We start from the raw sequence: 13,200 nt of genomic DNA on the forward strand, positions 1-13,200 counted from the left end.
CAGATGGCACATGAACCGTTCGAAATCTGGAATCCGATACTGTTGAAAAATGAACCATTCACGCGTTTACTTACCTTAGATGTTCCTCGCGGTAGGGTGCGTCGATGTGTTAAACAAGCTTCGCGGTCGGTACTAGTTTGTTAATGCGTTAGTTAAACCTGTGCACCACAAGTGTGGTAAATGTCGACGCGACGCGACTCAAACGGCCAGCGTCCAAGGAGCATCACTGCCTGCTGATTAGCTCAAAGTGCCGTTCCTGCTTTTTAAGAAGATTGGTTTACATTATCTGAATCCATTAGGGATGCAGACAAGAAGCGGTACGACGAACGTAGGGATGGCACTGCTTACCTGCGCTGTCGAGCAAACCGCATACCTGAAAGCGGTCGAGAACGTGGCTGCCGGGGCGTGCTCGAAGGCCATTCAGTGATTTACCGCGTTGTACGACATACCCGCAAAAGCTTGCGTTGGAAAATACGCTAAAATTTAAAAAGGTTCATAATACTTGCCTTAATTGTAGAAAGCACCGAGGAACGACAGAATTGAAGACTATGTCTAATGTCAAGCGGAGCTTGTGGTGGGGCAGGTACTATGAGAGACTCATAAAGATCGCCAAAGTCCACTTGTAGAGTTTATTGAGTCTCAAAGAGTATCACTGATGACGCGGCTTTGTGAAATGCTGAAGAAATCTGTAGCACTCTCGCTAGGTACGTTTTTCTGAGGCAGAGATCCAGCGACGTGGCCCAACGCCGGTGGGCACAAAAAGACACTACTAAGTCTGGGGTAAGGAGAAGGGATCCTAGACCTGTTCTCAAAGCACTGACAAAGCGAGTATTTGCTCGTGAAACGTACGCGTATCGATGAGAGGCCGGCAATAGTGTTACTGCAGCTCCCGGTGACGTGACATTGATAGAGATATTGATGGTGCCCGTTGCCTCTTTTGGTGACTGGATCGTATTGACACAACGCTGATTAGTCCCGATGGGCGTTGAACGTTCATGTTGATAACGGGCGACATCAAAATTGTCCGGGTATTCTAATTGCTGAGTTGCTGTTTAAGTCACTGTCCAAGAAAGGGAACTATTACAAATAATAGTTGTAACATTCTAAATACGGAAATAGTAAACAATTAGGCAAATCACGCAACTATTCAATAGAGGACCCATATTGATCTTTATTTGACACTTGTTATAACGATGCCAGCAGTCGTTGTCGTTGATTATCATAATTGATGTTGGATTCATGTAATTAAGTGTTGTGGCATAGTGATATAAAATATATTTTGTACGATATACAATGTTACTTCATACACGTCGACTGCTAGCGGCTGATTGCTGTTTTCGAAGTGACGCCTCAGAGCAAGATAGATGACGTTTCGAATACCGAATCGGTAGGCTTGTAAAAGGGATTGTTTCGGTATTGTGCATAGCACAGTTTAATTAGGATTCGAATAATTGTTGCGGGTCGGTGTAGTCCTACGTCTAGAGGGTCTAGTAATTCCTCAAAGGGGGCAAGTGTCATCGATCACCCGTTTGCTGTCTCGTGATTGTCTGCCGTATGCATCATGGCGCATGGGTTAGTGGATCACTGGCAACATGTGCCTTGGCTAATACTCAAGCAGATTCGGGATACGGAGTCGTTACAACACGATCGTTACATTGTCGCTACCAGCGTTCAGGTGCGTAATCGCAGGTATAAGAAATGTGTTGTCTGACCATCTCCTAGGCTACAGCGAGAAGAAAATAGCGTACAACTGTAAAAAAAAAATGTACGACTGAATTCTTCATTTCAGTGTCAATCCAATGCGTAGCATAAAACACCGAGCGGATTTTACAGAACGTAAACAGGACATACGCAATTAATAGGACGGTTACAACGCAGTGCCTTCAAACGCTACGAAAGTTGCCGAACACGGGAATATTGAAAGATCAAGACGTCTAATATGTGTGAACATGTATATAAAGCCAAAATGTTAACGATTTGCTAACTCACAAGGCGATAATAGTCAGGACCCTAATGGGCGCTGTTATTATTATTATTATTTCTGTCCCTTGATATAAGGTCATCATTTGCTGACGATAGGAATTTGTCAAATGCATGAAATTGTTAAATTAATTTTGAAATTGACTACAGTTAATTCTCATAATATATTTAAATTAGCCTGAAGCTACTCACATACCGAAAGTCTATTGCGAGGGGACGGGAAGATTTGAAGCTCAGCTAAAAACGTGTACGGGCCCTTCAATAAAAATGTATAGAAACGATTTCTTGTGAAATCTTCCAATTGTAATTCAATCGCATGCCATATTCTCTACAAGTTTTCCATGGATGAATATTCGTTTTGTGCGACAGTAGACAGCTCGAGTTACTAAACAGGACAGACATGTATAAACTTTTATAAGTTGAAGTTCTCAATCCAGTAACAATTCGTCTAATGCCAATGCATATTACTCTACGTGTACAGTTTCATAATAGATTACTCTTTGTGAGAAAATATTACATCTGGACTGAATGCTTAAACCTTTTATTATTACCTTACCTTAGTTACCTTATATGCATTTTTTTTTTTTTTTTTTTTTTTACAAAAATTTAAGACTTGCTTACAGCAGCAATGTATCCGATAGCACTAGTTTTAGCCACACTTAGCATTTCTAACAATTTATTCTGCATATACAGGTGTTTCATTGTTTACATTTAATTATGCCAGATTATATAGTAGTGACGTTTTTGTGAGGTAGTCTGGTTTCGAGACGAGGGTACCGTATTGGAAGCCAGCCACCTACAGGAAAACTCTAACTAAAGGAAAGTGGTCAATTTTGACTTTTCCTAAATTAGTATTTGGAGTTAACAACAACAAAGCGTTAGCATTATCCGATGACTAATGTAACCAGGAAAAAGAATAGCAAAATTTCGTCAATTTCGCGCCTTCGTAAAAAGCCCACGCTCACGGATTCCACAGCAGTTCGTTGGCTATTTCTCGAGACAACATTTGTACAGATACAGAGACAGCCAACCTCCTACAAAGCAAATCTATTTCCTCACTGATAACGTTTAGTTTCGGTGGATATCTGCCAGACTCTGAAGAACATTCGTTATTGAATAAAGGATCAACGTTATCGTCGCCTGCAGTGATGCATTCGTTAAGAATAGTATGCTGTTTATGGTCAGATGGGGATCTAATTCTAATATATCACGAATAGGAGGTAGACTAACATTCGTCAGAACCAAATAAACACGGAGCCCTAACAAATTGCCAGGATCAAAAAGATCTATTCTGTATATATATATATATATATATATATATATACAATAGATAAGTAACCATGCGGCTAAAAAACGTGTTTTTCTGCTTTATAGTCTTTATTTCTTTTTCAGGAGAATAGTGATACGCCATTTTCGAAGATAGCTGCATCATTATATATAATAATAGATCACTTTTGTGCATTATCAATCTGAAGTAGATGATTTGAGTAGTGACTCATTTCATAATCGTCATATATAGTATATAAAAAAAAAATACAATTTTTTTTTTATATAGTATATATATATTTTATATAGTAGCAATTTTATAATTTTATTAATTTTGGTTGCTATAGAAACCAGCTGATGAGATTTAATGTTATGTGTACGAGAAACTCTGAAGTACTAAATCGAATTTCAACGACAAAGCAAATGTGTGTTTTTCTTCAGTCCCAGAATATCTGCTACTAGGTCTAAAAGAAAAATATTAACACGGTGTTGATAGTTGTGAAGGAACAGCACTTCAATGGTCTCATGAATAGAGCTAGAATAATGAACGTAGTTTCAAAAACATTTATTCTTTCTCTAAGTACACGGTACTAACTAACGACTAGCGGTTATTTTTTCTATTTCGAAATATTATAAGGAATACGTATTTCGTGATGTTTTATAGCGAAAATAATAGGAAACAGCAAAAAGAAGAAGAAATGACGGATTGTCACCCTACAGAATACAGCTACTTTCTATTATAAACTATGTTCTACTTTGAGTACAGTCTATTTTTGATTATCTATAGCAAATGTCATAGAATTCTTACGGTAGATATTCTGGTCACTTTTACATTTGGCCTTTACGTAATGATTAATTAGTCCGTTTCGATAAAATAGGTAAAATCTCAAGCCTGGAATCAGTTCCCAGCTGCAGGTAAAGCTTATTACTTTTAATCTGGAAAGGCGGTTTACAGCTGGATGGTAAAATGAACTAATGTAATCTGACTGCTGCTATCGACTTCGAAGGCTTTAGGTTCTTAAATATCTCGCTGTTTTTACACAAAACCATATACCCGTACGTAAAGGCAGAACTTTAGCATGAAAACTGTCGTAAGATTATAGAATTCCCGCCTGCCAGAACGACGGCTGCGCGTTTTCTAGGCGGTAAGATATCTAAGCGAAGGACGTATTACTGATTAGAGCTCTAAACGCAAGAGGATCTATTCTGACGTGAACTATTTCCTGTAGTATTTTGATAAACTTATCTGAAGTAATTTTCAGATAAGTGCAATAGAATAGAGGTAAGAGATAAACGCTAAACAATGTCAAAAGCAAAAAAAAAAAACAGATCGAAGGATAACCATTCCGTTCAAATAAACCAAAAGTTCAAATAAATCAATTAAAAACGCTATATTGTTTAATAATAGATGTGTGTGTTTTTCAAACGATTCAAATATACGATTTTTATTATAAACGACAAATTATCCTGTAGTGACGCTTTTATTCAATGCGATATTAACTTCGGACAATGATTAACACTCTCTACATGGGTCCAAAAGCTATCCTGAAGTTTGTGTTAATAGAAAAATATTGAATGTTCTTCACGTAAATTAAGAACGAGCTATGTCATGCGTAAAGAGAGTGAACTTCTATATTCAGTGGACGTAATGCTTTATTCGAACGAATCTACGCAAGCATTACGATGCCAAGATGATGGTAGGATTTAGGGGCCTAAATGCGTCAGGTCGGAGCACAAAAATAACAAGAACCTTTTCTTTATTTCCCCTTAAGCCGCGTGCTTGATCAGATGTCCTGCAAAGCGCTGAGTCCCACTAGTTTGGTGTCAATACATCTTGAAGGTGACCTCAAACGAAGAAGGGGATCCACATCTACCATTGTGTTCAAGAGGCACCGCCAATAAACTGTTCTTTTTTGACTCGCTTTGCTATTTACACTTTGCCGCATTCAAAGAAATCGTGGTGTAGAAAACGAAAATTAATTATAGCTTTTTTAACACGCTTACTGAGTAAATAAACGCTGTAATTAACTATTTTACCGCCTACCACTATATAGCTAAACTTTCAATTTTTTTTTTCAGCCTGCACGACGTTAGATCTATGAATGTAAATTATATGAAAACAGATATGCGTTGTATTTCGTGGAGATTTGTCATCTAGTAATTCATTTTATAACATACCGACTAATATGTTATTATAAAAGCCATATGTTTCCTAAGGGTCAAGCATTTTGACTAGGCACGATAGAAATTAATATGTAAGAAGTGAAGATAGCTTCATGTCGAATTTTTTACGGTACTAGTTTAACTCAGGCTGGCTGACGACGAGTCAGTTTAGCCGAACCAAGCAACCCAGGCCTAATTTTTTAACCGAACTCTAAAGTTTGGCCTACTATCTCGCAGAAAGACGGTCTTCAGTCGATTCGCTTACCCAGCGGGTCAAATTACTGCACAGAATTCAAAGCTGGATTTAACGAATGACTGAAACGAAAGATGGGTAATCGAACCTCTAGTAGTTTATATTATTGAGAATTTCTCAAATACATTAGAAAGGGCCTTAGGTAAAAACATGTAGTCTTACTCTCCCTTAATCCATTACGTAGTTTTTAGAAACAGGAGTCTCACGACAATTGTATAATTCATTGGTCTCTTTCAGTCGTACATTACCCGACACACGTTGGAAGGTACATATAGTTCGGCTGTCATTAAAGTATCCAGTATGCCCATACCTTATAAATTAATAACGTCTGAACGTTCGTCTGGATCAAGGATTTCAGGGTACCAGAGAATCATACTTTCGAAACAAGGAGCTTTACTTCAATAGACTACGATCGATATGCTGAGCAAACCCAGTAACGAGCGTCGGCGAAAATGTATTTATCACTTGCTGGTCTGGAGTTGCACTTGTTGTATTGTCAATCATTTGTGGCGGTAGTGCGCCGACGACACCTCGCACGCTAGAAATATCTGCCGTCTTTTGTATCAAAATTATTAACGCCAGTATAGTCACGTTCTGTCAAACGAGTTTTCACTAAAGGGCGCGAATTTTTAAAACTCATATTTCTCTAGATCCTATAGCATAGGTTTGTCTGAGAAGACGATAGATCTTTACAATTCATGGGTTCGTTGTCTAAACATGCGTATTTTATTTGAGGAACTTTATTTACCCACTATCGATTGTTTCTCTGTAACTAATTGAAGGCAGCGTTCCGTAACATAATCCCTGTTGCCAAGTTCGCAAAACGCGTCCATGTCTCCCCACCCATGGTAAAATCAATTTGCAAATGTTGTTGTCCAATCTTTAAGCCTGACTTGGCTTGGCTGAGGACGCACATTTTATCGAATTGAAGATACATTTAGAAATCATGGTACCATACATTATCGATAATTAACTTAAATCGTACGTGGATATACCGCCCCGATGTTTACCGAAGTTCAGTGTCAACAAAACTTAGGAAAAAGTTTTTTTCATTGTTTGCATTTATGCTTAGGTAAAAATACGGGTAAAACGGATAGTTTGACCTGTACTTGGTTAATATAGACGTGTAGAGTTTCTCCGCAACATGTTTAGATTTGAACTTTTATAGCAACCCATTTGTATCACTAATTGACACCTACCGCTCTTGAACCTGTTTGCAATTACTGCATAATATTATAATATACCCCGAGATTAGTAATTCGTTTTTTTAATTTATGTTGAATATCATAAAATTAATTGAACCTAATCGCTGGCAAGCTTGCCTAGTGTTCATTCAGCGGTGATGGATTTCTTTCAGCTATTGTTTTTGGGATACTGACACTTAGATTGATTTGCTTGATTAAAACGAAGAATAGAAAGAAATTATTTAAATTTAAAGCGAATAATCGTCTCATGCTCCCACCTTCTGAAATAGGCTTATTTGAAGTGATCTGGTACATTTGGTTAATGTTTTGGTTGAAATGTATTTTCAGTGTAGAGCGCCTGACTCCCACGTTAACCATACAGCAATGCAAGTCAACCCTTCACCTGTTCTATTCATGTCCATCTATGGAAGAAGAAAACTTGCCCTATTTCATTATTTGGCGCTTATTAACATCTAAAACAATCAAGCTTTAACAAGGTTCTCTAAATTCGCGGTAAAGTCGAACTCACCCGGGTTCGAATCCTTACCGCTACGTTTTGATTAAGCATGGAAAAAGCTGCCGAAGGCCAAAAATTTTCTTTCACAGTTAGTTTTGTCAAGCATTGATCATGAACAGCGGACATTTTCAAATAGCTCGAAAAACAACATGAAAACCAGGTAACATTCACAAATTTATTATGTAAAATTGAATTTAAATCTGGAAATCGATGAAATGAAAGGCACATTATTTCCATAGGTAGAATTTACGTTAGTGTTTACACTGTAGAAATGATAACACATAAGAAAAACCAGATATCAATGGCAAATAGGCTGTCGGCAGCTTATATTCTTACGCTATCGCCCCAAAACAGTTCCGCTTTCGCGAGGAGGTCAAAATTAGATTTAGTAATTACCGTTATATACGATTGGAACCGCCGTAATATCTGGGTTTGACTACTCTATTCAGATAAAATTGAGATTATTTTACCTATCAATAGAAGTTGCCCAGGGATTTATTTTGTTGTAACTATATGTGTAGTGAATTTGCCTCGATTCATTCGTTCGTTCGTTCGTTCGTTCCCTAACTCCGCTTTTGTCTCGACAAGAAATTTTAAATAGAAAGCTTAATCAACAGCTGCTGCCACACGTTTTTACCGGTCATGCAGAGTTTAAGCTGTCGTAAAACTAAAAAAATCGTGACCGACCTTACTCGTAATTGTCATAAGCCAGATGGCTTTCAAGTGCATGATCGTCGAAAAGCCTCACCTTAGAGGTTTGGTCTTTTTATCCAAGAAACCCACTTCTCCATTTCGTTTCGTCCCCTAAATCTTAATCGCATTCAACCTGCTCTTGTGGATGTACAGACGCCTTGTTACGTTTCGTAGTCCGTCCTGTACAAAAGAACCTTTGGAACCCTCTGGGTGCAAGTTCCATCATGTTCAGAACGGTTAACGAAACTGCTATGGACATGTGCAGTTCTACCAAAACGTCTGTACCGAGGAAGATAAACCGAAGATGTAAATATGAGTAAAGCCAAAAATTTCGAATTGTCTAGAATAACCTTCATGAGATCACCTTTATGCGGCTAGAATGGTTTCTTCTTACCTATTTTCGATTCGCTTCTGCGGTCCTTAGTTTCCAGGACGGTAATTTTTAAAAGGAGTTTAGCAATCGATTACTCGTACAACGAACTAAAAATATTAGGTCATTATTATACGTTTTATAAACCTGCATTTACCACGACAGCGTTTAAGTGAGCGTAAAAGCTATAAATAGGTTGATTAACTTTGGGTAGGTAATTGCTTCACAAGACATTGAATTAGACGGAAAAAGTAGCACAGTCGGTGAATTATCGCAAGGTTATATGGATGACTGAATAACTACACTTAGGTGGGGTTCGTCTGGTAATCTTTAAAAACAATGGATTATAGAAGCTTCTATCCACAATGTTTCCTAACGGTTAGAAATCAAGCGATCCGCCATGAGCTCTAAGAAATGAATATTATCAAGGCCGAAGAAGAACTTTACGAAAAACGCAAGCTCCACTGACCGGTTTAGCTAGAGACTCCTTACCGGTCGCTAATCTAACCAGCTGTTAAAATGTTGAGAGATGATTATTCCCAGATGGTCTTATTAAATTATCTCCCAGCACACTTACCTGGAGAACGCAATAACATACAAAAGTAAACCTCGGAGAGCCGTTCGTACATCAGTTGCACCAGAGCGTTGACAACGTGCCTCACTCGACAGGAACTGCAAAAAAAAAAAACTCCAACAAGTCATAGGAAAAAGTCCACGTAAAGCATAACGATAATGGTTAGCAGTAATAATAAACAAAAGTATAGTTACGGATGCAGGGCGTGATTCTGTGACTGATGAGCGGCCGATCAGGGCATTGGATAATTCTCTTAGAGACCTGAATCAACTGTGTTATACATGCGTTAATTTCGAATCAAGAATATCATTGGAACTATCTAAATTTTATATCGACCTAATAGAGAAAAAACGTGTTCTACGCGTTCTGAATCTAAAGGTGGTCACAAAGCTGTTTAGACTGATAGTATCATAGCCAAACGACTTTGATTTAATTATCGATATATGGTGGACCGTAATAAATGTAAAAATTCTAAATAGGGTAAATTTAGAAAAACCGTTGGCCGATAATCAATACAGCGCAGCTGCCGATGAAGTACCCAAACGAAACAAGGTCTATCTATTTACGGCTGTTATGTAATACATGTAATAGTACCCATAGTGGCGTTTACTGTAGTTAGTATATCTGGTATTCATCCCTTTTGACTAAATGGAACAGATAACGACTCTCGCTACTTTTGGTGTTCGTCTTCAATAGATATATATATATATATATATATATAAATAAATACTTATAGTACGTATAACGTGACATGAACTATAATATATATGTTACTTAAATATATACTCTTGCCTATGCAGTTAATCAATACTTTATCATGGATAAAATATGGTGGGGAAATCTGCATCTCTGATGGTATACGAAATAGCTCTTAACAACAGTGTGAGAGTTCCTTTGGTTCGTGCCGCGTGAATCGCAAAAGGAAGTTCACATATGGCATTGAAGGATCGTGTGTTTAATGATTGGCTGAGTCTTCCGAAGTAAACATTTAGCATGCGAAATAAAGAGTCATTAACACAATACACCACAATGCTCATGTTTGTCTCTTTTCCAATGTGCGTATAGGAACGTATCATATTCACTATATGTCTGACGGTTACTAATTTTATAAAAATCAAGCAAATTCTGCCAGCATTGACGACTTAACAGCAGACTCCTATATGCGACACATTAACTTACTGTAGCCGCTCACAGCTTGCGGCGAGGCCAGACCTTCAGAAGCCGCTAAGAATTACATAGTAGAACTATGACGGATTGCAGCTCTGGTGTTCCTTTTACTGGATGCCCCAGATAGTATAGATACCCCCGTGTTAACGAAAATTCAAACAACTCGCTTTATCTAACTTTATTCAGTGGATTGCTTTCCACTGAACAGCAACGAAGTAGCGGACCGCTTTGACGGAGGCATCTCCGTCTTTTACAATTATAAGTCAGGCGACTTCACGCCGTGCCTAGTAGAGAATAATGTCATTGTCTTACGTGACCAGCGACTAATGATAAAAACGTAGCGACCTACGTTCGATCGGCTGATAGTGGAGTGACTTATCAGTGGACTGGAAACGCTGTTCTGTCTACTTGCTAGTCATTATCGGCGATTTCAACGTCCGCCTCGACAATCCGGACTCGAACCAGACGATGGCCTTTCAAGACGCTCTCCTCCATTTTCAAAGTCAATTTAGCCTCGACACAGACCTCCCTAAAATGCACACAAAATTGTATCGCTACATCTGCGATGAATGTAACCAGAGGTAGAGTGAGATTTTAGGATAGTAATCACCCACCGTCGGCAAACGCCAGCTCTCGTGTTCTGCCACGAGCGCCAACAATGATAGACCTCGTTATCCAAGTTGCATGGTCTGTCGCGACGCCCAAACGTAGACAAGTTCTTGGAATGCACCACGAAGTTCTCGCTGTACCTGAATACTAAAACTTATGTGGTCAAAGTTTCCCGGCCTACAGTACAGCACTTCCGTTAACCTTGAAAGCGCAGGCCGCGGTTCAATCACACTTCAGGCTTTGTCTAAAGGATCTGGATGGCCTTTAGACTTATGGTCGTGGTTAGGCGCTAGTTCTACTGTTTAGTCTCTGTTTTTTACAACTGGAAAATAACTGGAGGCCCGTTTAATGGCTGACGCAAAGCGTCATCAATACAAGTAACTGACGTAGCAAGGCAGCTTGCCGGCTTGCGTGGGCATCTTCTTGAGCCCCAATAAATCATTCTTCAAAAATGTTTGCGTTTAGGGATACGATGTCAGACGTGAGAAAAGGGGACCTCGATGCAACGCGATACCTTTCAGCAGAACTTCACAGTGCAGAAACTGATGCAAGCCCTTAGAAATCTACACAACAAGTTTCTGGTCTGAAAGCATCTGCAACAACGGTTTCAAATGGGCCATCGTTCTGGCATGGCGCTAAACGGTATAGTGTCTAGATAGTGCTACACTCCTAGCCCAGTGAAGGAATGTTACACCGTTAGTGATCCCTAAAGGGAGAGTCGACTAAACCGCGATGGACAGCTAAGTCAAAAAACCGCACACGCAATTCTCACGAAGCTACACGGGCTTTAGACATACCGTTGTACGGAAAAGGCGCGCAGGCCCTTGATGACCAATGTCAAGAAGCTGCTGGCCTTGTTGTGCGATTCGCTCTAGTATTCATCGAATCCAAAATGGCGTTCGATTCAGCGCTCAGGGACAAAGTTATGCTTATACTGACCGAACTGAAGTTCCACCATAGACTTTACAGGACATCGGGGTCCCACAAGCCTGATGAAACATGTAGATGCTGCAGATGCGGTGAAAAGTGCGCTAGTGTCACTTGCTGGCCCCGAATACCATCTTTATGACATGTAGGATATTGCTTTATAAACTCAAAAAAAAACTCGTATAATTTATATAACGCGAAGTGTTTTAAAGGATTTTAGATGGCTTCATATACTCGCTCTGATATTGGGATTTTGTATCGTTGATCTATATATATATATATATATATGAAGTTTTTAACTACTGCCAGCAAAAGTGAATAACTGAAACTTGATTCAATTTAAACTATCATTGGTTTGATGTATAAAACCTATATTAATTATTCGATGCAAAATATTTGTCTCGGATCTAATTTTAATATCATTCGCTTTTTAAATCTACCATTTTCGTTTTCATTTTTCTAAAAAAAACTTGCCAGCAAATTAAAGTGAAATTTGAAGTTCGCTGGCCAATAAGAATAAATAAAAAAAATCCTTTCTTAATAACTTTGTCTCTGGAGCTATTTTTTAAATCGATATTAATTGCGCTATTCTAATGATACCCAAAATCTACATTGAATTATGTATGTTTTCTCTGGTTACTTTTCTGTTCGTGACCATTTCAAAAACGTACTGATAAATAGAGTTATGTTAAGTTGTCAAAATGTCAAAGTTTTAGATGAATTGCTCTTTTTCCAACTTATAGTTAACTCAAAGCTGAATGCTTTACATCACTCCTTTGCTCTGCAGACCCGTTGCAGTCGTTTTAACTGAATCGCAGGGTCCTATTTTGCGTCTGGGTTTTACAAATGGGTACCTCGCGTGTTAGGATTAGCGTTCTCGTCATGTTGCTTCTTGGATTTGGTCGACGTAAAAAGGCAACCCAAGATAAATGGGCTATGTACAGCAACTGTTATATATCTGATAATACTATTCAAAAGTTCCATATCTCTATTTAAAGAACACAAAACAGGTTTTTGGGTTTTAGAAGACCCGCCGTAAGCCAGCTATAATACAATCGTTAGACCAGGCTACGTTGCGTAGTTAAGAAGTATTCTCTGTACATTGAATAAACAAGTCAAGCTGCTTTGAAAATTTTCCCTTGCGCGAAAGGTGGAAAAAGACGTTCGGAAATGGGGTTTTTGCCCATGCCCACATCCATGGAACCCAACTTCAATTTAAACACAATCAGAGGCCTATACGGGACGAATGGTTAATTAAAGTGCAGGAATGCATGTCTGATTCGAAGTGCCAAAGCTCACTTGATAACCAAGAAAGTAGCGAGTGACTAGTAGGACAAACAAAGATCAAATCTGTGGCAAAAAAGCAGATCAGAATATCTGATAACGCGAATCATGTCAGTTTAGATGCGAGGGCTTCTGTTTTTCCTTTTGCTAGAAAGGATTCATAAAGGCTTTTCGATATTTTATTCACGTTTTAATGCTCGGCTTCACATCGGC

General features: G+C 38.7%; 1 long non-coding RNA gene across 1 annotated transcript; it reads left to right on the forward strand.

The window, feature by feature from the left end:
- Positions 1 to 357: 357 nt before the first annotated feature.
- Positions 358 to 2,261, forward strand: LOC111272700 (uncharacterized). The gene is made up of 2 exons (XR_002687670.2): positions 358 to 1,675; positions 1,790 to 2,261. It is a non-coding gene; the product is annotated as an uncharacterized LOC111272700 (long non-coding RNA).
- Positions 2,262 to 13,200: the final 10,939 nt, after the last annotated feature.

This window comes from Varroa jacobsoni, unplaced genomic scaffold (genome assembly GCF_002532875.2).
Source record: "Varroa jacobsoni isolate VJ856 unplaced genomic scaffold, vjacob_1.0 scaffold_188, whole genome shotgun sequence".
Classification (NCBI taxonomy): Eukaryota; Metazoa; Arthropoda; class Arachnida; order Mesostigmata; family Varroidae; genus Varroa; species Varroa jacobsoni.